Genomic DNA, 11,691 nt, shown 5'->3' with positions numbered 1-11,691 from the left:
CGGAGTACTGATGAAAATGAGGCCTTCCGGGGTCACAGTAAGTTTCTTTTTTTTTTTAATTTAAATATATTTATTTATTAAAATTTTTTCATTTTACATATCAACCCCAGTTCCCCCTCTCTCCCCTTCTCCCGCCTCCTCACCTCCCTCCCACTCTACCCCCATCCACTCCTCAGAGTGGGTAAGGCCTCCCATGGTAGTCAACAAAGTCTGGCATACCAAGTTGAAGGAGAGCCTAGCCCCTCCCCATTGTATCAAGGCTGAGCAAGGTATCCCATCACAGGGAATGGGCTCAAAAAAGCCAGTTCATGCACCTGGGATAAGTCCTGGCCCTGCTGCCAGGGACCCCACAAACAGATCGAGTCACATAGCTGTCACCCACATTCAGCAGGCCTAATTCGGTCCCATGCAGGTTCCCAAGCTGTCAGTCCAGAGTCAGTGAGCTCCAACTGGCACTGGTCTGCTGTCTCTGTGGGTTTCCCCATCATGATCTTGATCCCTTCTTCTTCTTCTTTTTCTTCTTCTTCTTCTTCTTCTTCTTCTTCTTCTTCTTCTTCTCCTTCTCCTCCTCCTCCTCCTCCTCCTCCTCCTCCTCCTCCTCCTCCTCCTTCTTTTGAATGCCGAATGTTATTTATTGAAGGAAGGCACAGTAAGTTTTTTAGACCACAATTGCTAACAGATTAAATAGCCTCTATGTGAAGGAGACCAGAGATACACCGTCATCCTGGGTTGGTGGACTGAACAAGTGAACAACAAGAAAACTCCATGGGATTCAGAAGATGCCTCAGTTTCATCTGTACAAATGAATCCTTAACTGTAACAAGGTGGTTTTTGAAAATAAGAACTGCCATATCAGATACAAATAAAGCTTAAGTGTCATGATGAGCATAACAAAGTGTTGGTTGGAGAAGAGATAAGCCTGGGGAACAGACTAGAAAGCCCCAAGGGTGAAGTCTCCTAGGAGTGAAACTCCACATTGATAAAAACAGAATCACAAACTCAGGGGAGGATGGGAGCATTAACCACTAACCATGTTGGGGATGTATTGGTATCTCAGAAAAAACAAGTCCTGTGTGTACCTCACATCACTCATCAGGATAATTCCACGTGAAGTAAAGAGTTAACCAGGCGATGGTGGCACACACCTTTAATCCCAGCACTTGGAGGCAGAGCAGACAGATCTTTGGGAGTTTGAGGCCAGTCTGGTCTACAGAGTGCATTCCAGGACATTCAGGGCTGATACAGAAAAATCCTGTCATGGGAAGAAAACAAAAGTTTTAAAAAATTGGTACAAAATAGATTCATACTAGAAGCAGGTCTGGTGGTTCCCACCTGTCATCCCAGCATGTAGGAAGCTGAGGCAGGAGAACTTTCATGAGTTTGAGGCCAGCCTGGGCTACAGAGTACATTCCAGGCTGGCCTGGGCAAAAGAATGAGACCGTATCTCAAAAAAAAAAAAAAAGTTTGCTGGGCCGTGGTGGCACACTCCTGTAATCCCAGCACTCGGGAGAGGCAGACGGATCTCTGAGTTCGAGGCTAGCCTGGTCTACAAAGCAAGTTCCAGGACAGCCTCCAAAGCTACAGAGAAACCCTATCTCGGAAAAAAAAAAAAAGTTTATCAATAGATAAATGAATAAATTCACCCTAGTAGGGTAAAATAACAGGCTGGTGGGCCTTTTGTGAGTCACAGCACTGAACAACAGGTGTCTGGCCTTTAAATCAGGGAGAGTCTCATGAGGAACAGAAGGGATGCCAGGAAAAGAGCAGCCAGAAGCAACATCTCCTTCTGAGATATTTAAACCCCTGCTACCTTTCTCTGTCTTGGTAGAATAAAAGTTGTTCACCTCGGTATCAATTAGAGCTGCCTTTTGGTCAGATGGTTCAAAAAGATAGGAAGGTCATCTGAATACTCTGTCCCCTGTGACGTGGTTGTTACATATTTTTGGATTTTTGTCTCTGGGAAGCAGTTAGAGAAGAGTGGAGCTCTGACATCCTATCCTGAGCACTGTGTTAAGACTTATAAAACTGAGCTGGGTTTGATACAGATAGAGAACAGCGCACTCAGGCCCTCGGAGACTTGCCTAAAGTTAACACGTAAAACAACAGAATGTCAACTGTCCCCGCTCAAGATTTGGGGATCCTGGTGACCTTTGGACTTCTTCTTTTGTGTTCCTGGAACATCCATGATTGTACAGTACAAATCTGTTACTTCTGCATGTTAAAAAAAAAAATCCCAATTTTAAAGATGGAATGAAATAGGTTCTCTGCTATTTCCTAAATGTCTTTTACATTTTTATTTTTCACGACCAAATAAAGTCATCAAACACTGAAATGCAGAGAATGGGTAACAAGCAAGAAAAATAATGTATTTCTCCAGCCCCTGATTGCCATTTCTTGGGCTTTGTTTTGTTTTGTTTTGTTCGAGACAGGGTTTCTCTGTGTAGCTTTGGAGCCTGTCCTGGATCTCACTTTGTAGGCCAGACTGGACTCAAACTCACAGAGATTTGCCTGTCTCTGCCTCCCGAGTGCTGGGATTAAAGGCGTGCACAACCACTGCCCAGTGCCTATTTCTTTTTGTTAATATTGAAATTAGCTTTTCCTCCCTGATTTTTCTCCATAAATTTATATCCCCCTTTCTCAAAATGTACACAGCATTATGGTCTTGACATGTCTCCAGGACAATGCACTTATTATTGTATGTATATTTTGAGCATAAAAATTATTAGTAGCTGGGTGGTGGTGCACACCTTTGATCCCAGAACTGGGGAGACAGAGCCAGGCAGATCTGTGTGAGTTTGAGGCCAGCCTGGTTTACAGAGGGAGTTCCAGGATAGCGAGGGCTGTTACACAGAGAAACCCTGTCTCAATACCAAATATATATATGTATGTATGTATATGTATATATATATATATATATATATATATATATATATATATATATATATAAGCTGAAATAAAATAAAATGTAGCTTTTGGCATAGGAAGATGGTTATGGGGAGGAGGAGGAGGAGGAGGAGGGTAAAGCCTGAGGCTAGGGTTCTACACAAGAAGGTAAGTAACTTAGTGTCATATATATAATTCTGCAAAGTGTGGAGAAATAATATATATCACAAAACTCCAAACTGTTGGTTCTGACTCAATTTAGAACATGGCTTTGGTGAGACTCACCCCTGCTCACCTTGGCTTAGGCCATCCCAACATCAGGAGCAAAGAGACCCATTATGCTTACTTGAAATTTGAAAGTCATGTTTGCAAATTGCTTTAGTCTCAATAAGGTCCAGACTTTAAAAATGGGACCTTAAAAGCAAGAGGGGGGGCACTGGGGGTGTGGCTCAGTGGCAGAGCACTTGCCTAGTGTTCAGGAGGCCCCGGGTTCAAGGCCTAGTTCAGTCAAAGGAGCTTCCAAAGAACCAGAGGTGGTACCATTTTCAAAGTTCAAATATTATTGCTTTCAAAATTCTTACATAAATTTCTAATTCATTGTTCATTTTAGTCACTGAACATATTAAAACTGTGTGGGAGAAATCTGAAATGCTCTTGCTGATGACTGTTTTCGGAGGAACCAATTGTGACACTTTGGTAACGGGAGAATTGCAGCTCAAATGATAACGCTGGACAGATGGCATGAGGATGACTGGGGGGCCAGGGTCAACGACAGACCTTCTAAGCATGTTTTCAGGTGTCTGGAGAGCTGTGTGAATTCTATTTAGGCCAGTAGTTCTAAGATGCTTCTGTTGGACTAGGGATATGGCTCAGTGGCAGGGCACTTACCTACCACACAGAAGGCTCCCGGTTCAATCCCCAGCTTTACCAGCATGAAATTATTGTTAATATTTCATTTTTGACAAAATGTACAAATGGGATGGCAAATCAGCTTCCAGAAATCCAACATATTAAGACTAAACATTTTCTTTTTTAAATCTCACATCTTCTTCGGGTTTAGAGAAAAGCCAAGACAATATAACCCAAATAAAAAGCAAATTCCTCCAAGTTCAATATTGAAATGTACTCACTGTAGTAACTGGTATCTGTTGTTGTTTTCTTGGCTGTTTGTCTGTTTGTTGCTTTGAGGCAAGGTCTTTGCAGCCCAGGCTGGCCTCAAACTCAGGGCAATTCTTCTGTCTCAGTTTCTGGAGTGCTGAGGTTATAGGTGTGAGTAATCATGCATGGTTTAGCAGTTGATTTTTTTTTTTCTGAGACAGGGTTTCTCTGTGTAGTTTTGGGCCTTCCTGGAACTCACTTAGTAGCTCAGGCTAGCCTCAAACTCACAAGATCTGCCTGCCTCTGCCTCCCAAGTCCTGGGATTAAAGGCGTGCGCCACCACTGCCCGGCACAGTTGATTTTTTTTATTAATGTTATATCCATAACAAAACAGTAGGCAAGTGCCAAACCAAACCTGGCCATGAGGGCCTACAGTAATTAGCCTGGAAGCAGGCATTTGCTCTGATTTTGGTTCAAGAAGAGACCCTAGAATATAAATGGGTTTTCAGATCCGTGTTCAAAAGGCAGGACTCCTGGGATCACATGGTAGTTCTGGGTAGTGGATTTTTTTTCCTTATGTGTGTTCTGTATCTGGTCATTTGGAAAGTGTGCTCTTTACTTTTGTGTGAAGCAGGTAAGCCTTCCATATTCTGTGTGTGTGTGTGTGTGTGTGTGTGTGTGTGTGTGTGCGCGCGCCATTAAAATCCATTCCCTTTAAAGGGCTACATTTGTACCTCTAGTAGTCATTACAGGTAAGCGACAACACAATTGGGAAGAAGTGTGTTAGTTAGGTTCATATTGCTGTGCAGAGGCACCATGACCACAGTAACTCTCCCTCTCTCTCTCTTTTTTAAACCAGAGGTACAGAGAGCTTTATTGGAAGGAAGGAGGGGATAGGAGAGAGGACAGCCAGGCCTGGAGAGAGAAAGATGGTGGGAGCAGAGCAGAGAACAGAGAGACCACAGTAACTCTTTTAAAGCATTTAATTGGGGTGGCTTGCTTACAGTTTCAGAGGTTCAGTCAATTATCATCATGGTGGGGAGCACGGTGGCATGCAGACAGACATGGTGCTGGCTACATCTTGGCTTTCAGGGAACAGGAAGTCAACTGAAACACTGGGTGGTGTCCTGAGCATAGGAAACCTCAAAGCCAGCCCCCATAGTGAGACACTTTCTCCCACAAGTCCACACCCACTCCACCAAAGCCACACCTCCTAACAGTGCCACTCCTGAAGCACGAATCTTAAATGTTCTTATTAATTAAAAACAAACCCAGAAGCGAGATATTGCAGTGAACGCTGGAAGATCAGAGAAACAGAACAAGCCACAGCCAACCTCATCTTGCTAATTTCTCAGCTGATCTTGTTTCCTCTGACTGAAAGCTTCTGAGTCCTCACACAAATAGATCTTAGCTGATCTGCTGCTCAAAAGCCTAAAAGATTAAAAAGCCTCTAGTTTCTGGTCCTCAGGCCTTATATACCTTTCGGCTTCCTGCCATCACTTCCTGATATTAAAGGTGTGTATCCATTGTTTCCAGTGTGGCTTTGAACTCACAAAGATCCAGATGGATCTCTGACTCCAGAATGCTAGGATAAAGGTGTGTGTGCCACCATTTTCTGGCCTCTATGTCTGTCTAGTGGCTGTTCTGTTTTCTGACCCCAGATAAGTTTATTAGGGTGCACAATATATTGGGGGACACAATATCACCACACACTCCCTATGAGATTATGGGGCCAATTACATTCAGACTACCACAAGAGGCAACTGGGAGGGAATCAAGGGTCCAGACCCATTTGAGCTCTCTACATGAACCCTCTTCATGCAGCTTCCCAAAGGAAGAAGTCCCATTTTCTACCTGCCTGCTGGGGAACCCCTCACATGCCACAACACACATATGGATGTAGAAAGGCATATTGCTGAACACCTGCCTGTCTAAAGAAGAGTCCTGGCCAGCAGGGATATCTCTGCCTTGCTCACCCCAAAGCAGCTAAGAACATTCATTGACTAGTATTGTGGGTGTCTGATGTGCTCTGCTGAACTGGGACAGGGCTCTGAACTCCAAACTGGGGTGGGGGGGTGTGATGGAAGGGGGAGGCAAGACCTCTGTGACCCTAGACTACTCTTAGAGAGATCCTTCCCCACTTACATAGAAGTAGAGGGGCCTTGGGAACCCAGATTTTCTGTGCACCCTTGAGTCATCATGTTGGGTAAGGCCTGAGAGTTGGAGCCCTTAAGTCCTGAGGGTTGGAGCCTTGAGTCACTGGAGGCAGAGGCTTTCAGCAACTCCTCACATCTTGAGATCAGGAAAACAAGGTCTGACTCTAGGAGCCTCATCCCTAGGGTCACATCATCTAAGACAGCCCCGCTAAATGAGGGAGTGTTCCAAAATGAGAGATTGTGGGGGACACTTTACCTCCAAGCTGTGTTGACCGGTGAGGCTGAGGCTCTCATGTAGGTAATAGTTGAAATAATAATAATAAAAAGTAGGTGGGATGTCAGTGGGGACCGGGAAGTTCTACTTCCCCACCAGGGGCAAGGGTGCCACCATGGGGCAAGCAGCAGAACAGAGCTCCAGAAGTGGGGACTGGGAGGACGCATTTGCTCACAGCCTACGGGTCAGAGTTGGTCAAGTGGCCCCCAAACAACAAGGAAGCTTGGGAGATGGAGTTCTTGGTGGTGGGGCAAAGTAGCGCCTGTGCAGTGTGTCCTTATTGTAATTCTCCGTTTAAACTTTGGGAGTGTGTGACTTCTTAAGTTTAAGAAGAAAGGCGAGAGCCACGTGTTGTGGCAAAGCCTGTGATCCCAGCACTTGGTGAACAGGAGGGTCAGGAGCTAGCGGCCATCCTTGCTGAATTTTAGGACAGCCTGGACCCTAGGAGACCTTGTCTCTGCAGAACAAAAAAGGGAGGGAGGGGGGGAGAATGGAGGTGAGCAGCTGCTTAGCTGTTGTGGTAGGAGGGGTGGGCTAGGTGAACTCTCCTGGCCTATTTCAACAAAACACCACGGATCTGTCGTCCAGGGTTGTCAGAACAAAATCCTACTGAAAAGAGCAAAAAGTGAACTTCTTCAAAGCTGCCGCCTTCCTAAATTTGTGGCTAGCATGCTAACCGTTAGCCGGCACAGCACCACAGAGCTGACCTAGGATCAGTACACAGTGGTGCTCAATACCAAAGAAGATTGTGGAATGAATAAGCAAGAATGCAGTGTGTGGGTAACTGAGATCCCTCTGGCCTGTCTCCTCTCTGAGGCAGGGAGGAGAACAGAGGTGGTGGTAGGAGCTTGACCGTGACCTTAGAGTCAACAGAGAGGACTCTGTGTGAGTAATTTTCTTATCAGAGCTCAGAGATCTTTTCCAAAATGGAATCAGCCTCAGAGCAAGGTCCATCTCTCCCATGAGATGAGAAAGAGGGGTACAGAGGAAGAAGTACCAGAAGGCTACACAGGACTTGTGGGTAGCATACACCAAGCTCTATCCTTGACCTTGTCTGACTATGTAGCAGGCATGTGTTACTCCCGCTACCCCAGCCGGGTCTTCCACTGTGACCAGCACTTGTTCACCTCTTGACTGGCTCTCAGCTCTGGGTCTCATTGCTCTGCCCTCCCTCCATCAGGGAACCCCTGGCTGGTTTTTCCTCTCGCCTGCCTGTCTGCCGTGGTTGAAGTTCCCTACAACACATGCTTTCCCAGAACCCCCAAGCCTGAAGGAGACTCCTTGCTTCCCTCCAGTTGTGGAATATTAGTTGAAGGCGTGTTCCATTCATTTATGCTGTGGAATATTTGTTTAATGACACAAAGGTGTGCTGCATTCTTTTATGTTGCATTTGTTTAACTCTGTGAAGCTGGGTTACTTTGCCTGCCTAAAACATCTTTTTGTTCTAATAAAGAGCTGAATGTCCAATAGCTAGACAGGAGAGAGAAATAGGCAGGGCTGGCAGACAGAGAGAATAAATAGGAGGGAAATCTAGGTTCGAGAAAGGAGCAAGGAGCAAAATGAGGAGGAGAGGAGGACACCAGGGGCCAGCCACCCAGCCAGCTACAGAGTAAGAAGGAGAGAAAGATATATAGAATAAAGAAAAGTAAGAAGCCCAGAGGCAGAAATGTAGTTAAAGAGAAACAGGATAATTTAAGTTAGAAAAAGCTGGCCAGAAACAAGCCAAGCTAAGGCCAAGCATTCATAATTAAGAATAAGTCTCTGTGTATTAATTTGGGAGCTGGGTGGCTGCCCTCAAAGAGTAAAAAAAAAAAAAGCCAACTACATCCTCCTCTGTCTAGTAGGAATCCCCTTTCCACTCCCGTCCCCCCACCCTCTCCCAGGCACCAGATATGGGGAGGGGGCAAACGTCAACCCAGCAGTCAGGAGGCTGAGGCAGGATTTCCACGAGTTCAAGGCCACCACTTCCCTTCTATAGGCAATATTCCCCACCAAACTGGACCAGAACCTCCAGGCCAGTCCATCTAGACCTATACTGTTTCCAGAGCTTGCAAGAGAACCCATGGCCGCTCGCTGTCCTTCTCCTTTGCGCCTCTAGGGGGCAGGCTGGCTCAAGCGCCAGCCTTTGAGCTTTTGTATTGCTGACTAGGAAGCTGCTGTGCACAAAATGACGTCAGCATCTGTATTTATCGCTGGTCATACAAATAAGTACTCTAAATAGCAAAGAAAGTGTGTGTGTGTGTGTGTGTGTGTGTGTGTGTGTGTGTGTGTGTGTGTGTGTGTAGGGGAGTGTGTGTTTTGTTTGTTTGGGTTCTTTTTCCTTGTTTGCTTGCTTCAAATTTTTCTTTTTAAATGTATTTATTACATGGGTGGGGGAGAATCCCATTGCGTGTATGTGGAGGTCAAAGATCAATTTTCCGGAGTGTATTCACATATTCCACCATGTGAGGCCCGTGAATGCAACTCAGCTCATCAGGATTGGTGGCTAATGCCTTAACTCCGCTGTCTCCTCTGAGACCCTTGTTTGCTTGCCTTTTGAAAAATGGTCTCATGTACCTTAGGCTAACCTCAAGCTCACGATGGCTGGCCGTAAACTCCTAATGCTCCTGACTCAAGTCAGGAATGCCGTGGTGACAGGTAAGCAACCAGCACAGTAAACTCTTTTTGGTGGGGAGTGGGGAACGGTTCAGGACAGGGTTTCTCTGTGTAACAGCCCTGGCTATCCTGGATCTCGCTCTGTAGACCAGGCTGGCCTTGAACTCACAGAGATCCACTTGCCTCTGCCTACCGAGTGCTGGGATTAAAGGCGTGCGCCACCACCGCCTGGCTTACAGTAAACTCTTGATGCTCGCCACTCTGGGGTTGTGGAAGGGACTGAGCACTCTTAAGCTACCTATGGGCTTCAGCCACAAAGTAAGACCTTCAGAACCTCTGAGCATTGTCTGCAACTGTGGGTGAGTAGAAGTGGTCGCCGCTGTAGATCAAACTGCTCTAAGGGCCCAGCGTGTTGTACACCCGTTGAATTCGTTCTGGGTCACCTCACAGCTTGCAGGTACTAACCCCGCGCGTTGGGGACGTCAGACTTTCGTTGTCGGACGCGCCCACAGATCCTGCACTTACGCGCGGCGAGTTCCGTGCATGACCACTAGGGGACGCGCCTGCGCTTCGAACGCTGCGCGGCGCCCCTGTTAGCGGTTTTGCCCCAAACCTTCCAACTTCATTTCCTTCTTTCCTCCCCTAGCCAGGACTGTTAAGGACCACGCTGGAGTCAGGCCTTACTTTTAGACTGAGGAGGGATATGGCCGGTGTCACTCAGGACACACCCTGAGTAAGACGCCTGGGCAGGCACAACTGGACGTCCTGCCAGTACAGACACATTGGGGTCCCCCCTCAGCCTTTAGTTCAGGGCACTTCAGCATCCCCATGAAAATATCCAAACTGGCCCATGCTGGCCACTGCAGGGTGCCCTACCCACCTCCTTACCTGGCCTCCAGCTGTGACACAGGAGGCACACAAACTTCTTGACCACTCTAGGCCTCCACCTTCCCGCCTGGAAAATGGGAGGTTGGATGCATGTTGGTGTCTGCTAGGACAGAACAACATCCCACAGAGAAGTGGGTTAAATGGCATTGTCACTCTGAGGTCAAGGTGGGCAGGGCTGGCCCTGAAGCCTGTGTCCTGCCCACACAGCCTCCTCACAGCCCTATCCAGAAGACTCTCGGTTGTCTTAGTTACTTCTTTTTATTTTGGGTTCATTGTTTTGCCATGAATGTCTGTGTGAGGGTGTCTGGAGTTACAGACAGTGGTGAGCTGCCATGTGGGAGCTGGGAATTGAACCCAGGTCCTCTGGAAGAACAGCTAGTGCTCTCAATCGCTGAACCATCTCTCCAGCCCCTGCCTCTGTTTCAGTCACTATGTAGCCCTGGCTGTCCTGGAACTCACTGAGTAGACCAATCAGGCTTTGAAGTCACAGACATCCTCCTGCCTCTGCATCCTGAGTACTGGAATTAAAGGCATGTGCCACCATACCACATCAGGCTTTTTCCCCCCCTTTACAGGCTCTTATTATGTGGTCCTGGTTGGCCTGGAAGTCACTATATAAATCAGAACAGGCTGGCCTCAAACCTCAAACTTAGCTCCACCTACCTCTGCCTCCCGAATGCTGACATTGAGCACACACACACACACACACACATAACACACACACACACACACACACACACACACACAGAGAGAGAGAGAGAGAGAGAGAGAGAGAGAGAGAGAGAGAGAGAGAGAGAGAAGCACAGGTGCCAAGCAGAGGCCAGAGGTGTGGGATCCCTGGATGTGATCCTCTGCTAGAACAATAGGAACTCTTAGCCTCTGAGCCATCGCTCCAACCTCCAGATTACATGTATATATTTTCTGTGTGGGTGCATGTGCCATGGCCACATGTCAGGGTCAGAGGACAGTTCCTGGGAGTCAGTTCTCTCCTTCCACTGTGTGAATCCCTGGGATTGAATTTGGGTCATCAGGCTTGTGGGGCAGCAAACACCTTCATTCTCTGAGCCATCTCCTCTCTCTCTCTCCCTCCTTCTCCCTTTTCCTCTCTCCCATGGCTTTCATCCCAGGCTGGCCTGGAACTCCTTATGTAGCCAAGGGTGACCTTGGATGCCCCAGTGAGTGCAGGGATTGCTTGGTTTCTGTGGTACAGGGATCCTCTACAGGAGTTCATGCAAGCAACCTTCCCTCTTCATGGCCTGTTGGTCTCCATGCTCAGCCTCGCACTGTAGAGGAGTTCTGGGGAAATGCAGCTCAGCCCATTGTACTCTGGAGATACTGTTGGGGATCCATCTCAAGCCCTTAGGAATGCTGAGCACTCACTCCCACTACGGAGCTACTCCAGGGCCCTCTTTGTTGTTGTTTAATTTAGAGCTGGATGGTGGATCACCCCTTTAATCCCAGCACTTGGGAGGCAGTGAACTCTGAATTCAAAGTCAGCCTGGTCTACAGAGCTAGCTCTAGAATAGACAGGCCTACACAGAGAAAGCCTGTCTTGATAATATTATAATATATTATATTATTTTATTTTATTTTTTATTTACTTTGAGACAGAATCTCTATATATAACCCTGCCTGTCTGGAACTCACTCTGTAGACCAGTTTGGCCTAGGACTCACAGAGATACGTCCTCACATATATTTGACTTTCTAGCCTGCTCTTATTTACCTCTCCCCCGTTGCCTTTCCAGCACTTCCTTCAGTGCTTGCTAGCTTGTTAGCTCACGTGTGTGTGTGTGTG

This window comes from Onychomys torridus, chromosome 1 (genome assembly GCF_903995425.1).
Source record: "Onychomys torridus chromosome 1, mOncTor1.1, whole genome shotgun sequence".
Lineage (NCBI taxonomy): Eukaryota > Metazoa > Chordata > Mammalia > Rodentia > Cricetidae > Onychomys > Onychomys torridus.
Note: the sequence above shows the minus strand (reverse complement) of the source record.